This window comes from Leiobunum rupestre, chromosome 1, assembly GCF_980474605.1.
Source record: "Leiobunum rupestre chromosome 1, qqLeiRupe1.1.hap1, whole genome shotgun sequence".
NCBI lineage: Eukaryota > Metazoa > Arthropoda > Arachnida > Opiliones > Sclerosomatidae > Leiobunum > Leiobunum rupestre.
Genome location: NC_143384.1, coordinates 29,187,293 through 29,203,095, shown reverse-complemented (window position 1 = coordinate 29,203,095; position 15,803 = coordinate 29,187,293). Strand labels below are relative to the sequence as shown.

Here is a 15,803-nt window from a genome sequence, read left to right as displayed (position 1 = left end):
TATAACTTTTATGGTCGAATCCTCGCTAAGCATACTTTTGAAATAGGCCCTTAGTTGAGATGACTAGCTAAGCTAGCCGAAACTAGTCAGACATAGGCCTAGCCTAAATAAAAATGTTTTTAAAATATATGCAAATTTAACGAAGTTCTTTTGTAATCTATGATTTTAAGTTAATAGTACAATAATATTTTGATTGTTCACTATTTTAGTTTGTTTTTACTATCGTCATATATAGTTTTCATTTCCTATGTAAAGGGAAATATCATTGGAATTATTTTTAATAGTGGTGGGCCGTCTCGCATCGCAATCTAGAGTGATTGTATCTACATATAACGTACTTAAAGCCATATTTGACAGAGACCCGCCATTGGGCTGGAAAAAGAGTGAGATACTAGATAAATATGACGTCAACAATGTTTTCGGTTAATTGGGAATCAGTTAAATAATATATAATCACAATATTATATTTTTAGCTCAAATTGCAATATTTATCTGCAAAACAGTAACTGTAATTTTGCGATTAACTGTGTTTCAGGTGGTACATTATAACCCTTTTAATCATTTTTTGAATACCTTAAAACGCTTGACTGATTTTCGAAAAATGTTCCATGATTTTTAGTGATTAATCAGAGTTTTTCTTGATTTTCGTTTTATTTCTGTGATTTTCTGAGTGGTTTTTTTTCTGAATTGCAATAATAGCTCTTTATATAAAATACGAGAGGTTCCGTGATTACGTTAGATTCATCGCGCATATTTTTGTTTTTGTTGAGCTCGCGCGAAAACGCACGAGACCCTCTACACGGAAATATTACGAAGCGCGCGCTCCAAAAAATAACACTTTTCATACATGTATTAAATGATATCCACAGTGACTAACCCCATGAACGCTGATAACAGTTTTGAGATATTTTTCGGAATAAATTTTAATTTATTATTTTGACTTTTAAATTGTTCGTGCAGTAACAGCATTTTGATCATATAGTGGAACCATGAAAATTCTTTTGGGATAATTCTGTGAAACCTTGCTTACAGTACAACGATAATAATTATTCTCGTAACTCCAAATATGGATTATAGACTGTAAAGTAGATACAAATAGTCTCGATAGCTACGCCACAAAATTTTCGTTTTGAAAACGAAAATATTTGAGAGAGTTGGCCGTTTTCGGTCTATCGAAATCTGGCATCCTTGCCTGCCTTCCGGCCTGTATCTCCATGAACCGAAAATGGCCGACGACTACGCCGCCGAAAATATTTTAACAAACTGATCGGGGGCGTTTTTGACCGTTATTTTGAATTATCGACTAAGACTAATTTATAAAATTAGACAAAAATATTCAGATGACTTTAAGGTCGATGATAATGGTAATTACCAAAATTATCAAATGTCCTAGTTGAAAATTAGCGCTAATAACAAGGTATCATAATATGTTCCTTAACCAAAACACTTAAAAGCTATTAACTGCTGTCAACAAACAACGTATTGAGTAACCTAATTTAGTCCCTACCATGAATATGAAAGATTTCACGAGCAATTTGTTAAAGATGGCGACCATGGCTCAAACGCGGGACCTAATGTACAACGCTCGACATTTTTTTTCAAACTCTCAATTTATAGAGTCCACATTACGGGTTTTTGACAATATCGAAGAAAAAATTTTAAACAACTTTTATCAGAAATTTACCACACGTATTACTTTTCTTAATCGTGTAAAATGTTAGAATTACACTGCGTAGGAATATTTTCTAAGTAACTAATCATTTTTCCCAATGTAATCGTTTTTGAAACTCGCTATGTGCGATTTCTTTCTTAAAGCAAATGAAAAATCAAACGAATAACATTAAAAGGCCCTTTCCAGCGAGAATGAAGAAAATATTTCCACAACATGTTTACCACACAATCGCTTTTGTTAGCTAAGTTTATACAACCGAGGCCTAACTTGAAATGTTTAAATATCTCAATATTGGTACACATCTTTTTGATTATACAAAAATACACGCTTATATTAATGTTAAATACCTTTATTGATATTTTGTAGTAGAATAGTAATTTTTTAAAAATAACGAAAAAGTTTTTTCGTCTGACAACTTCAGAAAGTCATAGCTCTACTTGGAATGCTTATCCTGGCGTATCGTGTATGGTAAGATCACTCTGACAGCTTTGGCCCCGCCTACGAGAGAAAAAATCCCCTCTGCGTGTGCTCCCCTCTCAAGTAGTTGTTTGTTAAGTTAACATAGTGACGTCAAAAAAACCGTCAGCCACATCGATACGAAAATCTGCCGCTCTTAGCATTCCAAGTAGAGATATGGATTCCCGACAACTTTTAATGAAGATTGTGAACGTGTATCTTACGAACCAGAGTTGAATACTATGCTCACCAAAGAAGTTGGCTATTCTTTTCGTTTATTCCCATTCGACCGAAATCCCATTCGACTGAAAGAATTTTAAAATGTAGCCCAATTGGCGGGGTGATTTGGTATTTTATTTATAAGGTATGTACTATCGAAGATCCATGTTTAGGTTAGGTTAGAGTTGGTTAAGTTTACTATTTCAGTTTTGGTTCAGTTACTTTTCTTGACTAGGTGAAGATGAAAATATAATGCATGCTCATTCCAAAAGCCAATTTATATAGCAGCGTTCGGTCGAATGGGACACATAAAAGCGTTCGGCCGAATGGGACACATAAAAACCGCAAGTTTCGGCGGAATTCGGTCGAATGGGACACCTCAAAAACCGCCTTCGGTCGAATGGGATTTAGGTCGAATGGGACTAAAGCATTCTTTTGGCTTGTTCTCGGATTTCGTAGCATGGTAAAAAGTATAACCGTATCACGTCATTTTACTCCAATTTTGCGGAGGTGACTAGTTAATCGAGATAAGGTAAAAGTGTTTTCCAAAATGACTGCCTGTGTCTATTTTAGCAGATAAAATTTGAATAAGCAGACTATTTTTGGGGAATAGTAGAAAATAATATACTCCGGAACGAGCGAATGGTTTATGTGGTAGTTATTTTCATTGCTGGAATAGGTCAATAACACTTCTGAGAGTATAAAGAGTACACCTTTAGTCCCAGAATAAACGAATAGAAATATTATGAAATTCCGTTAAAGGCCAATCTTTTCAATTTCAAACAATAGCGAAGTCCAAAGCCGCGAACAAAATACAGTAATCCAAGAGCAAGTTCGCATCGTCGAACTGTCGAGAGTCACTTGGTCTCGCGACAAATCCGTTCTCCTCCTCCCTCGTTCAAACCATCAATTGTCGAAAACAAGGGGATGAATCTAAGCCTTTTTATCTTGCTTTTGAGCAATCACCGAACCGTTACGCTTAAATTGGGGGCTTCGTTTGGCCCCTCTAAAAAGTATTGTCTTTTTGGAGGAATAAAAGAAACACGACGCGATGGGAAAAATATCGCCCTTTTAGTCGCAGTGAGCCCAGCCAGAGGGCGATGGCTAATTGGATGAGTCGCTCTCGGAGGGCAAAGAACATTAGAAGGGGCTAAATGTAATAAGCTATTCCAAACTCTGGTTGACTTGAAAAAAACCAACCGGCAACCACTGAAAAAGTAACAATTCGCTTAATGAAAGATCTGTGGAAACAAGAGGGTTGCGCCACCCATATTCTTACGTACCTTCAGACGAGAGTTCTTGGTGAGTGTTTGGACATTTGGCAACCTTCCCTGGATTTTGAAATGGAAATGAAAATCGTGAAATTTGATTTACAAGCAAGTTCTAATATTTTAAAATAGGGGCAAGGGATCTCTGAAATCTGGGGTTGAGAAAATATTGGTCCGTTTGACCGAATTGTCCCGTTTGACCGAATTGTCCCATTTGACCGAATTGTCCCGTTTGACCGAATTGTCCCGTTTGACCGAATTGTCCCGTTTGACCGAATTGTCCCGTTTGACCGAATTGTCCCGTTTGACCGAACAGTCCCGTTTGACCGAATTGTCCCGTTTGACCGAATTGTCCCGTTTGACCGAATTGTCCCGTTTGACCGAATTGTCCCGTTTGACCGAATTGTCCCGTTTGACCGAATTGTCCCGTTTGACCGAATTGTCCCGTTTGACCGAATTGTCCCGTTTGACCGAACAGTCCCGTTTGACCGAACAGTCCCGTTTGACCGAACAGTCCCGTTTGACCGAACAGTCCCGTTTGACCGAACAGTCCCGTTTGACCGAACAGTCCCGTTTGACCGAACATCGTAACATATAGGCGATGGTAACTAGAGCAATTGTATCTACATATATCGTACGTTAAATCTATTTAACCGAAACCCGCCACTGGGCTGGAAAAAGAGTGACATTCTAGATATGACGTCGGTCGTATGTGATAAAATATTTTTTGAATTTTTTTTATTCCGTTTCAATTCATGTGCGTTATAAAATCCGTTTTTCAAGGCATAGCCCTTTATCAACTAGGTCAGTATTTCCCAAACTGTGTACCAACGGTTCCGCGTAACTATCGGGGAAAATATATGTGCTAATAACCCATATGGCTTAAATTTGTAGCACGTAAACGTATACTGTTTATTTAATGCTTTTTATTGGTTGTAGTTAGATCATATACTATCTTGGGTATAATTGATCTCTCGTTTTCGTGGAAGCTTATTCATTTTTAGTTTAGTCTCAAATTTAATTATAATTCCGCGAGTCCTGATCCACGTTTTTATTTAAATTATACCCGGGGTTTTTTTTTAGATGTAAAAAAACCAAAACACAGATTTGCGATCCCACCCCCCCCCCCCCCTTTGTGAATTTTTTTTTCAGATACACAAGGGTTACGCCATTAAAATGTTTGGGAACCACTGAACTAGGTTGCCGTAATCGTCATCTATACTATATTCCTAAGTGTCTTCTGTCTGTCTGTCTTTGAATCCTGCAACCTACATACACCTATACAAGCAATATTTTTCTGCCTCAGTCAATTTCGCGGCTGCGCTGGGAGGGGGGAAGAGTTTGGTTTCTGACTCAGTCTTCACGGGATTTTAGTTCTAGCTGGGGCTCGGCCGAAGGACGGGCTACCCAGCTAGTTGTTAAATAAATTAAAAATTCTCAGAATCGTTTGAAAATTCCTGTCGAATTTCCGGAAGCTCACCCCCTCCGCCCCGTCACGTGACTCAGGAATACTTTCCCCTTCTCAAAACAAGCGATTAAGTAGCTCCACCCTTAAAATTCAAACGATTTAGCGCCCCTTTATCCTCAATTTAAAACTTGGCATTAAGGAAGCTACACTTAAATTAATTTTATTCTTTTTATTTCCAAAATAAACCCCATAGATGGCAGCACCCAAAAGATAGTCATTTCGAGTACAAACACGACTACGACTACGACAACAACTATCACCAACGCGTAACTTCTCTAAATCCTTAAAGAAAAAGCGGGATAAAAACTGGAGATAGGTCTGGTCCGTACCTTGTTGGCCCGAAGATAAATTACCGTTGGGTAAGGCGCGGCTTAGCCGTACGTAGCCTTTGACGTATACGGCAGTTAAGTAGTTTACTGCCCCCCAGATAAACGTTGTACCCCCCCCCCTATAGTTTTTATATCTTTACTTACAAATTAGCCGTTTTTTTCCCCCGCCGCTATCTCGATACACTCGTACTTTTTTTCCGTGTCCCTTGACTTTTTTGTAATTCCATTCGTAATTGTTTTTATCACTAGGTGGCGTTCATTTAATTAGTGGCTCTATCTAGGAATGGCCTTTTAAATTAATAATAGGCGGCTTAATATAGAGCCGCTTTTACGGTAATGGACTTAAGTAGAGGTGCTAATGTAATACGCTCCAGTCTCCGAAACAATTTGAGCGAATCTCTCGTTTTAAAAGCGTGAGAATGTAGAAGCCTGCCTTTCAAATGTTGGCGCCCTGGTACGACTATATCCACGAGAATTTAGCGAATTTGGGTAGTTATGATGGTAATAGCTCTGGTTGTTAAGTGTCGTTGACATTAGAAGGATGAAATTGAGAGCAAGTTTGATTAGAAGCCGTTGCGCCGATGTTTCTGGAGTGGACTGGAATGTTTCTAGCATTGTACGCTAGAGCACGCGTGGTGTTAGGCTAAGCGAACTAAATTATGGGATTAGAGTTGTTTATTTTATAGCATTTGAATAATGTTTTATTGATTTCTTGTTATTTTATCCTGAGTTAAATATTTTTAATCACATTTTTAATTGAAGCACGATTTAGTAGTTCTTTAATACGCAATTTGAAAATATATAAAAATTAAAAAAATATATAAATATAGATAACAAATAAATACCAAAAATATATATTATTAAAAATATATAAATACCAAAAATATATATTATTAAAAATATATAAATAAAAAAATATATATTATTAAAAATATATAAATATAAAAAATATATAATTATAAAAATATATAATTATAAAAAATATATAAATACTTAAAATATATATTATTAAAACTATATAAATACCAAAAATATATATTATTAAAAATATATAAATATAAAAATATACATAATTAAAAATATATAAATTTAAAAATATATATTATTAAAAATATATAAATATAAAAATATATATTATTAAAAATATATAAATATAAAAATATATAAATATATAAATATATAAATATATAAATATATAAATATAAAAATATATTAATATAAAAATATATAAATATATAAATATATAAATATAAAAATATATAAATATAAAAATATATAAATATAAAAATATATAAATATAAAAAATATATAATTATAAAAATATATAATTATAAAAAATATATAAATATAAAAATATATAATTATAAAAATATATAATTATAAAAAATATATAAATACTTAAAATATATATTATTAAAACTATATAAATACCAAAAATATATATTTTTAAAATATATAAATCTAAAAATATAAAAATATATAAATATAGAAACTATATAAATTCTAAAATTATATAAATATTAAAACATATACATATTAAAAAATAACAATACATTAATATAAAAAAAATAAAATTTTAAATAAAAAATAATAAAATTTTAAATAAAAATAACAAAATTTTAAATATAAAATAATAAAATTTTAATTATAAAATAAAAATTTTAAATATAAAATAATAAAATTTTTATATTTAAAATTTTTAATAAAACTATATTGATTATTCGATTCAAAATACTAAAAATTTTAAAACTATATTAATTATTTAAATTCAAAATACTAAAAATTTTAATAAAACTATATTAATTATTTAAATTCAAAATACTAAAAATTTTAATAAAACTATATTAATTATTTAAATTCAAAATACTAAAAATTTCAAATAAAAATATATTAATTTAAATTCAAAATATATAAAAATTAATACTTAATACATAAAAATTTTAATTTAAAATATACCTAAATTTTAATTTAAAATATACTTAAATTTTAATTTAAAATATACTTAAATTTTAATTTAAAATATACTTAAATTTTAATTTTGAAATATATTTGAAATTTTAATTTAAAATATAATTAAATTTTAATTTAAAATATACTTAAATTTTAATTACAAGTACAGGAGATCCTTTTTTTAAATTTCTGGGATTTTTAAGTGAAAATATGCGGTTTTACCCTGCCTTCTCCCGTTTCAATACTTCGAAAAAAATTTGAAATTGCATCCTTGATGTTTAATAACCTTTAGCAAAGTAATATTTTATTTGAAAATGGATAAATATTTGAGTGCAACGTATAGTTATAAATAACAAAAGCCAGCGTTGAAAACCATACCAAATAAATCCATCCTCCAATACGATATTTCATCGTACTTGCCCATCACAATCAAAACTGCTGACCAGAATCAGAAGCAGATGACTGGATAAAAGAGAGAGAAAGAAAACAAGTTAGCCAAGGACATAATGCTATTTCGTTCCCCCTTTTAACGATACATTAATTATTAAAGTGATAGCGCTAGTTTAATACCTCGATGCTACCATAGGTGTCGTTTTCGTCAACTCCTGTAATCTAGAGTATTAGCACCTATTTGTTGAAACTACTTAGAAAAGTCCTTAATAAAAAGGGGGCCAAAACCCTTAATCCTAAAAAATTTAAAGTAATGATAAAACTTACGAAATATTCGTACCAATAAGTCCTAGAGGATAAATTAAAACGCGAAACTTGGACCAAATAGATCTTCTAGTCCAAAACATTTTAAAACAGAATTAAAATAGCCAGAATTTCCAGCGGTAGACCGGTTTCGTCCTATTTGGAGCTCATCAGTACCGTGCCGTGCGACTATCTAATCCGAAAAGATAAGCAAACCCCACTTGGAAAAAAACCTGACCAGTAAATGGGTTTTGCGACAGCAGCGCCGCGCCGCTTCGGCGAAGTTAGCGTAGAATTTCCGAAACCCCCTTAACACGTAGCCTTCTACAAGGCGGAATCCGTAACAAACACTTAGCAAATGCACGCGGGAATATATAGTGATATATCCAGGTAGGAACTACTATTATTTATTCAAGGCTATTACGTAGTGAAATATCGTGTGCTTTCGATTTTTCGTGACATTGTTTATCGCTGACTATTTCCAATCTCCATCTTTAAATTTTGTAATTAGTGAGCAGACGAATTTACGCGACGGAGTATGTGATAGTTGTACCGAGGGCTAATGCTAAATGACAACATTCTTGTGTTAAGTCATAAGCCTTACAATTATCCGAAATTGCTCTTAGTGAGAATCTCGAGAGCGTAAGCCACTGTCACACTAAAACCTGAAACCAGTTTTCGAGGCGAGTTTCTCTTACTTTTACTCTCCCAATCTGGAAATACAACCGACGTAAACTGGCTTTTAAGGTCAAGTGTAATCGTAGCTCTAGTTGAGTCATCCTGAAACGCTAGCACCATCTGAAATGGACGTTATAATACCAAAATAAACGAACGAAAAGACCTTAGAATAGTCGTATAGTCCACACATTTTACTGCCATATGTCTCCATGAAGACAATAATTAAATCTTTAACTTTGGAAAGTATTGGTACTAACTTTTAGTAATCATCTAAGGTAGATATAGTATGCTAAAAATGCTAAAAGTTAAGAAAATCCATCTTGTAAGGGAGCAAAAAATCTAAACCCTGGAAGAATTTAATTATATTTTAAAACGTAACTAACTACTCAGAACAGGAATCCATACCTCTACTTGGAATGCTTATCCTGCCGTATCGGGTATAGTAAGATCACTCTGGCGGCTTTGACCCCGCCACGAGAGAAAAAATCCCCTCTGCGCGGGCTCCCCTCTCACGTTGTTGTTTGTTAAGTTAACATAGTGAGGTCAAAAAAACCGTCAGCCACATCGAGACGAAAATCTGCCGCGATTAGCATTCCAAGTAGAGATATGGATTCCTGCTCGGAACCAATAGACCTTCGAGAATAAAACTAAATATTAAAGAAATTTCCAAAATTTCCCACAGTAGATTGTTTTTGCCCTAATTTGGGCGTGTAGGGAATATGACGCGCGATTCGGGAGCCGAAAAGAGAGGTTAAACCCTAATATTTTCCATTTTGAAAATGGGTTGCTCAGCAACAGAAAACCGAATAGGGGGACAGTGCTGGGATAATAATGTGATTTAATCTGCAGTTATGATTGAAAACATATTACTAATTGGGACAGGCGCCAAGATTTTTCGCTTCGCTTGGGAGTGGCTGCATCGGCGTCGGCGAAGGCGGTAATAGACCAGTATTTCAATATTTTGTCGCTCCCCCTCCAACTAGTGGGGCAACGAAATAAGAAACGCGGCAGGGAATCGAAAAACCACAACAGGCCGCTTTCCAGAAATGAAGATTAGAAGCCACTCTTCTTTTCCTGATCCTCGGTTCTGTGTTCCCAACCACCCTCTTCAATTGAGCACCAAGGGGCGCAGGGGGTTCGCGAGCAAATATCATTTGCAATTTAACAGAGGGAGAGTAAAAGAGGGTTGATTTTAATAACTTGGGCTCTGAAATACGTCGTCCGCTACTGAATATTATTTTTAGATTACCATTATACTTTTCCTTTCCCGTTTTCTGCAGGGTTCTGGTGGGGGGTGTTTTGGGGGCCTCGATGTCAGACGATTTTGGCAGTCGGTGTGAAAGGGGTCATTTGTTTCCCTAGTCGCTTTCAGGTTGGGTTTTTATTTCGTCATTTAGAAAGGTTTTCTGCTTAGAAAGTATTGGTAAAAGCTAGTTTGACGCAACGTCCGACAGTTTTGATCGTCAATCAAAAAAATCTTAATACATTGCAAATCCAAGCCTATTTTTGGAATTTTGTGTTCACTGCGACATACACCTGATTTTTTATTACACCCTATTGGAATTAAATTTAATAAATGGAATCTTTTTAGTTTTATAAGAAACCTACAAAACTTGATAAAATTTTGTGATATAAATATTAAGATTTACCTTAATTTGAAATGATAAATTAGAAAATAGCACGTGAAATATTTAAATTATGTTTTTATAATTTCGCCTATTCAATAAATATGACAACGCCACTTAAACTGCACTTAACATATTTGTCTTTACTGTCAATTGAATATTCTTACCAAAGTAACCAGGCTTTTAACCCCAACTGCCAACTGAATGTGTCATCCATTGAATTATCAATCCGAATTGGGACGAAAGGTAAAGATTTAGGTACAGTCTGTATCATTTTATTATGTCAAAAGTTCGAGGTTAAACGGGCAACTGTGCAGACTCAATTCAGTTGGGATCTGGAATTTTTTTTTATACTGATGATATCCGCGGGGCTTGATGGGAAGGGGTTGACGTACTCCGTTTCCTAAAGATAGGCGTCACGATGGCCTTTATGTCGTCCGTACCCCGCCTTCCGTTATCCTTTCGCTCCGTACGGATACATTGTAACGTGGAAGATAAGCTGGGGAAGTTAGGAAGTGACAGCGAACGGCGAGCAAAACCCACAAGGCATCGTTCCGACTCAGCTCCCCTTGATCTCTTACTCCGGGATGTACTGTCTTTTTCAAGCGGGCCTGGTGCCTTCGGGGGTGTCTAGGGAGGCCGGGGTCGTGCTTAAAATTGTTTTAGACGTCTTTCTCTATTGAGCATGTCTGTGAGTGCAAATGGAATGACCCTACAGGGCTCTTGTTGCTGGAATTGGGTTGTCCTCGAATTGGGTTTTAAGCCCGGGCTTGTGCCGTTTCGGTACCCGTGGTATATTTTTGGTGATTTTGTTAGTTTATTGATTTGAAAGCGAGAAAAAAATGGGTTCTGCTAAGATTCATCTTCTGTAATTTTAGATATGCTACATCTCTGACATATTAATAATTTGGGAGGCTTAGAATTAGAAGTTTATGTCACGTAGTTTGATTAAAAGTTAACTCTATTATTTTTGTTGTATTTGTTAGTTGATTGATTTAAAAAGCGAGAAAAAATGTTATTTACTGTAATTTTATATATTTAACATCTCTGATATTTGAATCATTCGAGAGGTTTAAAAGCAGAATTTTTGACGTAGTTGGATAAAATATCTCTAAAGCATTTGGGAAACCTTTCTATTGAAATCTACGCAAAGAGAGCTTTTCTGCAATATATAATACGTCAAGACTCTAAAATCTCCTTTTATCACAATAAACTAAAGGATCGAAAATTCGAAATAATCGAACGGTCGTGCAGATCCCAAAATAGCACCGCGATGAAGCTAATAACCTAATTAACCCAAATTATCATCTGAAACATCTGTACGGCCGTTCCGATTCGTTTCACCGCCATTTTAAGTCCATTTATGAAGCGCCCCTCGCGTCCTTCGAAAGAGAGGAAGACTCCGTTACTATAAAAGTCGATATATCGAAAGCGAGAGATATGTAAGCGCGGGTTTCGAACTCATCCCTCCGTGATGAGAATCCGAAGGAGTTCGGACGATTTTCTCAAAGACTGGGTCAGATTTAACCCCCTTTTTTCCCTTATTTCTTTTTTTTTTCAAAAAAAAGTAGAAAGTAAAGAAAAAAATGAGTAAAAGTGGGCAAAGTAGATGAAGAGATATTCCGCCTCTAGTTTTCATCCGCCCGTGTAGCTTTCGTATGTAAGACAGTGCGCCGGCTCGTTTTATCCTTATTTTCTGCCGAACCGAAATGCCGGAAAATTGCTACAACAGCGTTGCGCCATTTTCGATTTGCTTTACCCCTTGTTCCCTCCTCCTTCTGCCACCTCCTTCCGATGGGGTTCGCTGCCCGCCTGATCCCTCGGGGGTTCGCTTGGTTGCCAGTAAGTACTGTATAGATCGTGAATTGTTTTTTTTATTTTTAGATACTTTTTCCGGAAGTGTTGTATTTGTTGGGGTTTTTTATTTTGGCGCACTGTGTTTATGAAACAGATCTTTCTATGATAAATTGGAGGTCACGTGGTTGTGTTTTTCTACGTCGCTAAACGTAGAGAATATACCAAACTGGATACTGTACAAGGAAATATTTAGGCACCAATACCAATTAGGCGTCGTTACTAGACGCCAGAACGTATGCACTAGCGTTATTTCGGAGCATTAATGTAGGCACCTTTGTTAATTTGGAGCAGGAATGTAGGCACCTTTGTTAATTTGGAGCAGGAATGTAGGCACCTTTGTTAATTTGGAGCAGGAATGTAGGCACATTTGTTAATTTGGAGCAGGAATGTAGGCACCTTTGTTAATTTGTAGCAGAAATGTAGGCACCTTTGTTATTTTGGAGCAGAAATGTAGGCACCTGTGTTATTTCGTATAAGTAAGGTATGCACATGCGTTATTTCGGAAAAGGAATGTAGGCACCTGCGTTATTTTGGTACAGGAATGTAGGCACCTACGTTATTTTGGTACAGGAATGTAGGCACCTGCGTTATTTTGGAGCAGGAATGTAGGCACCTGCGTTATTTTGGAGCAGGAATGTAGGCACCTGCGTTATTTTGGAGCAGGAATGTAGGCACCTGCGTTATTTGGGTACAGGAATGTAGGCACCTGAAATATACACCAGGTAAAATTTGGTCTCCGCAATGTTTCCCTCAATTTTATTCAAGTGCCCCAATTGAAGCAAAATTTAAAATGCACTTCAGCGAATTGAAATTAAATATGCCTATCAGTAAACTAGTATGAAATCCTGCTGTTCATTTATTACGCCAGTGTGACCACTCCTATATTTTATAATGTTCCCGATTTGTACAATACCTCCCTACAATTAGACGGCAATCAAAAACAAAGTTAAGAAATAATTTCAAAAAGAAATTAAGTCAGTTATCGCGTCACGCTGATTATTATTATAATTTATATCCAATGAGAAATCATCCAATTACTAAACCATATTTATTTTGAAAATACCTGATATAGTATTTCAGCTCTATAATTTTAAAATAAATTTTCCTATATTTCCTTTATTTTTTATAAAATATCTCGCATGAAAACCTTTAAATCGACTACAAATCTTTTAGTTCTTTCCAGTAAAATTATTTGAGTTTTTCGGTGGCCACCCTGTTACGGTAATATTAACGGGGCCAAAATACCCGGCAAACAAACTTTCTGGCGCCTAAAATTACCGGCGCCTAAATGTCGAGTCCTAAATTCTTCGTTTCGAATATTACCCTCCTATCGATATAACGAATTATTAATGTTGAGGAAATCATTTACATAATGCTTCTCTCTTTAAAATCACACTTCAGTCCCTTAAGTTGGGCAGCTCCTTCGCTCTTCATTTTCTGATCTCGGGGGGAGGGTTAAGGGGGAAAGGGGTGAAGATTGGAGTTCACGTGTATTAAAGCGAAAATAGGGGGCGCCACGTTTGATATTCCGCAGCCTTCATTTACCGGTAAATTTCGGTCGTTTCCGATTTTAAGTATGTTACCAGTTTTCCAATAAGTGCCTTCTGACGCCAGGAGCGACCCCACGCGGCCGTTTAATTTTCCAACTAATCTTAACCCACCTCCTTCCCTTTTATATTTTTTCATTAAAAGGGGGCGCTTAAGACCTAATGGTTCTTCCGCTCTCAGTATTAAACTTTTCTTAATGGGTTTAATTTCGCAATATCAGGTAAAATTTGCTGCCTAAAAAGTAAACAAGAGGGCTCGCAGTGGGCATAATGGTATGGTGCACTTGGACTTGCTTAGTGGGTGAAAATAAGAACATGGCTTTGGAAAACAGTTAAAGGCCTAGGTTTTCTTCTGCCTGTCACCCTTTAAATTTACTTTCCTTCCAAACAAATACCCTGGTGGTAGGCCAACGTGTTCTGCTGTTGGCCTACCACCAGGGTATTTGTTTGGAAGGAAAGTAAATTTAAAGGGTGACATTTAAAAAGTAAATTTAAAGAATAAATATATATGGCCAAACGATTTTAGGAAAAGAATCTAAACTACTTTAAATTTTTCTTGTTCATTTGATCATGAGCTTTCCGAAAATGTTACTAACTGATGAAATACCGTCTTCAAGTTTATTTAATATTTAAATTAATTTTACGTGCAGCACCCCACTGCGGATTTTATTTTGAACGATAATTTGATCGCGCTTAGTTTGTAACGACTACGGTTGTCTCTGATTTTTCCCACTGCATCTGGTAGGCTATATAGTTCCCACTAACCTACCAAGATCACACCTGTAATATCCTTTGTAGATATGGCGATGTCAATTTAGCACGCGCGTGTATTTAAAACCATGTACAAAATTCAGTAGTAGAATCTCATGGTTCTACAGGAGATTTTTCAGTTTCGGCCACGGAATTAGTAGCTTCTTCAACTTGTATCCGAGCCTAAACTGTATGTGAGAGATAACGTGTAGTCATTGACGTCAATCACCAAAAATTAAATTAAAATTCAAATTGTTTTGACGTTCTACTAATAATTTCTGATTAACTACTAAACGGAAACTTTATATTTGTGTATTTTAAACGTAAGCGCTTCATTTAATAACAAAATTAAGACGAATAATTCGCAACTTACTCTTTAAATCAAGTGTTTTTTTATAAAATCATTGCAATGTATTTTATAAAAGTAGACTCTTCTAATGTCAATTCAGAGGAAATTTATTTAGTTTTTAATTATACATTTAATTTAATTAAAATTAATCTCAAATAAAGTTTACTTTACCTCTGTGATCACATTAGCAGCGAAGGACTAGAGTAGATCCCAGCTTGTGACACTGAGTAAAAAATCGGAACACCTGCTTCTGCTAATTTAAATAAGGACTCCTTCTGCATTTAATTTGCAAGTTCCCTCCCACACTGGTGAAAGGGGTTTTTCGCCGAGTTCTTTGGTTTCCCCTTTGCGTAAAAACTTAACTAGAGCTTGAAGGTAATATTCAGCGTTGGGTGCTGTTGGGTGCTCTAAAGCATCACTCTTTCCAGTTATTAAACTTAGATATCGTTTTCTAATCCGCGCACGGGGCGTATAAAGGATTATATGTTAATTTAAATGGTCTCTCAATTTAAAAATTAGGCCAGGTTACAACAACAATAACAGCTACCCGATTCCATATCATAGGAAATCTTTCAATATAAGGGTGAGGGTTAAAAACCCTCCGGGTCATAATTTTTCTACACGAGTTTTTTTCCTTGGCATTTTCTCACCTGAGAAATGGGAGGTTGGGCGACCTCCGACCCGCTGGTTTCTTCACCCTCGCACCTCCCCTCCATCGTGAAATTTTGATATTCCGGGCTCGATGTTTCTTCCCGAATCACACACGATTAACTCGAAAACGGTCCGGAAGAGGATATTTTAAAAACGGAAGTAGGGGTCGCCCCTTTCGTAACTGCCCCGCGCGCGCTATTTATACCGTTAATAGTCGCGACAGAATCTGCCTTCCAAGTAGTCAGTCAGTCACTCACGACGTCAGTGGACGTTACCAAATACGGTCTTTTG

At 35.5% G+C, this 15,803-nt stretch overlaps 1 protein-coding gene across 3 annotated transcripts in view; it reads left to right on the top strand.

Moving 5' to 3' along the window:
* Positions 1-15,803, top strand: part of LOC149962067 (cadherin-like and PC-esterase domain-containing protein 1) — a 221,906-nt gene that overhangs the window by 61,829 nt on the left and 144,274 nt on the right. The gene's annotated exons all lie outside the window — the stretch shown is intronic.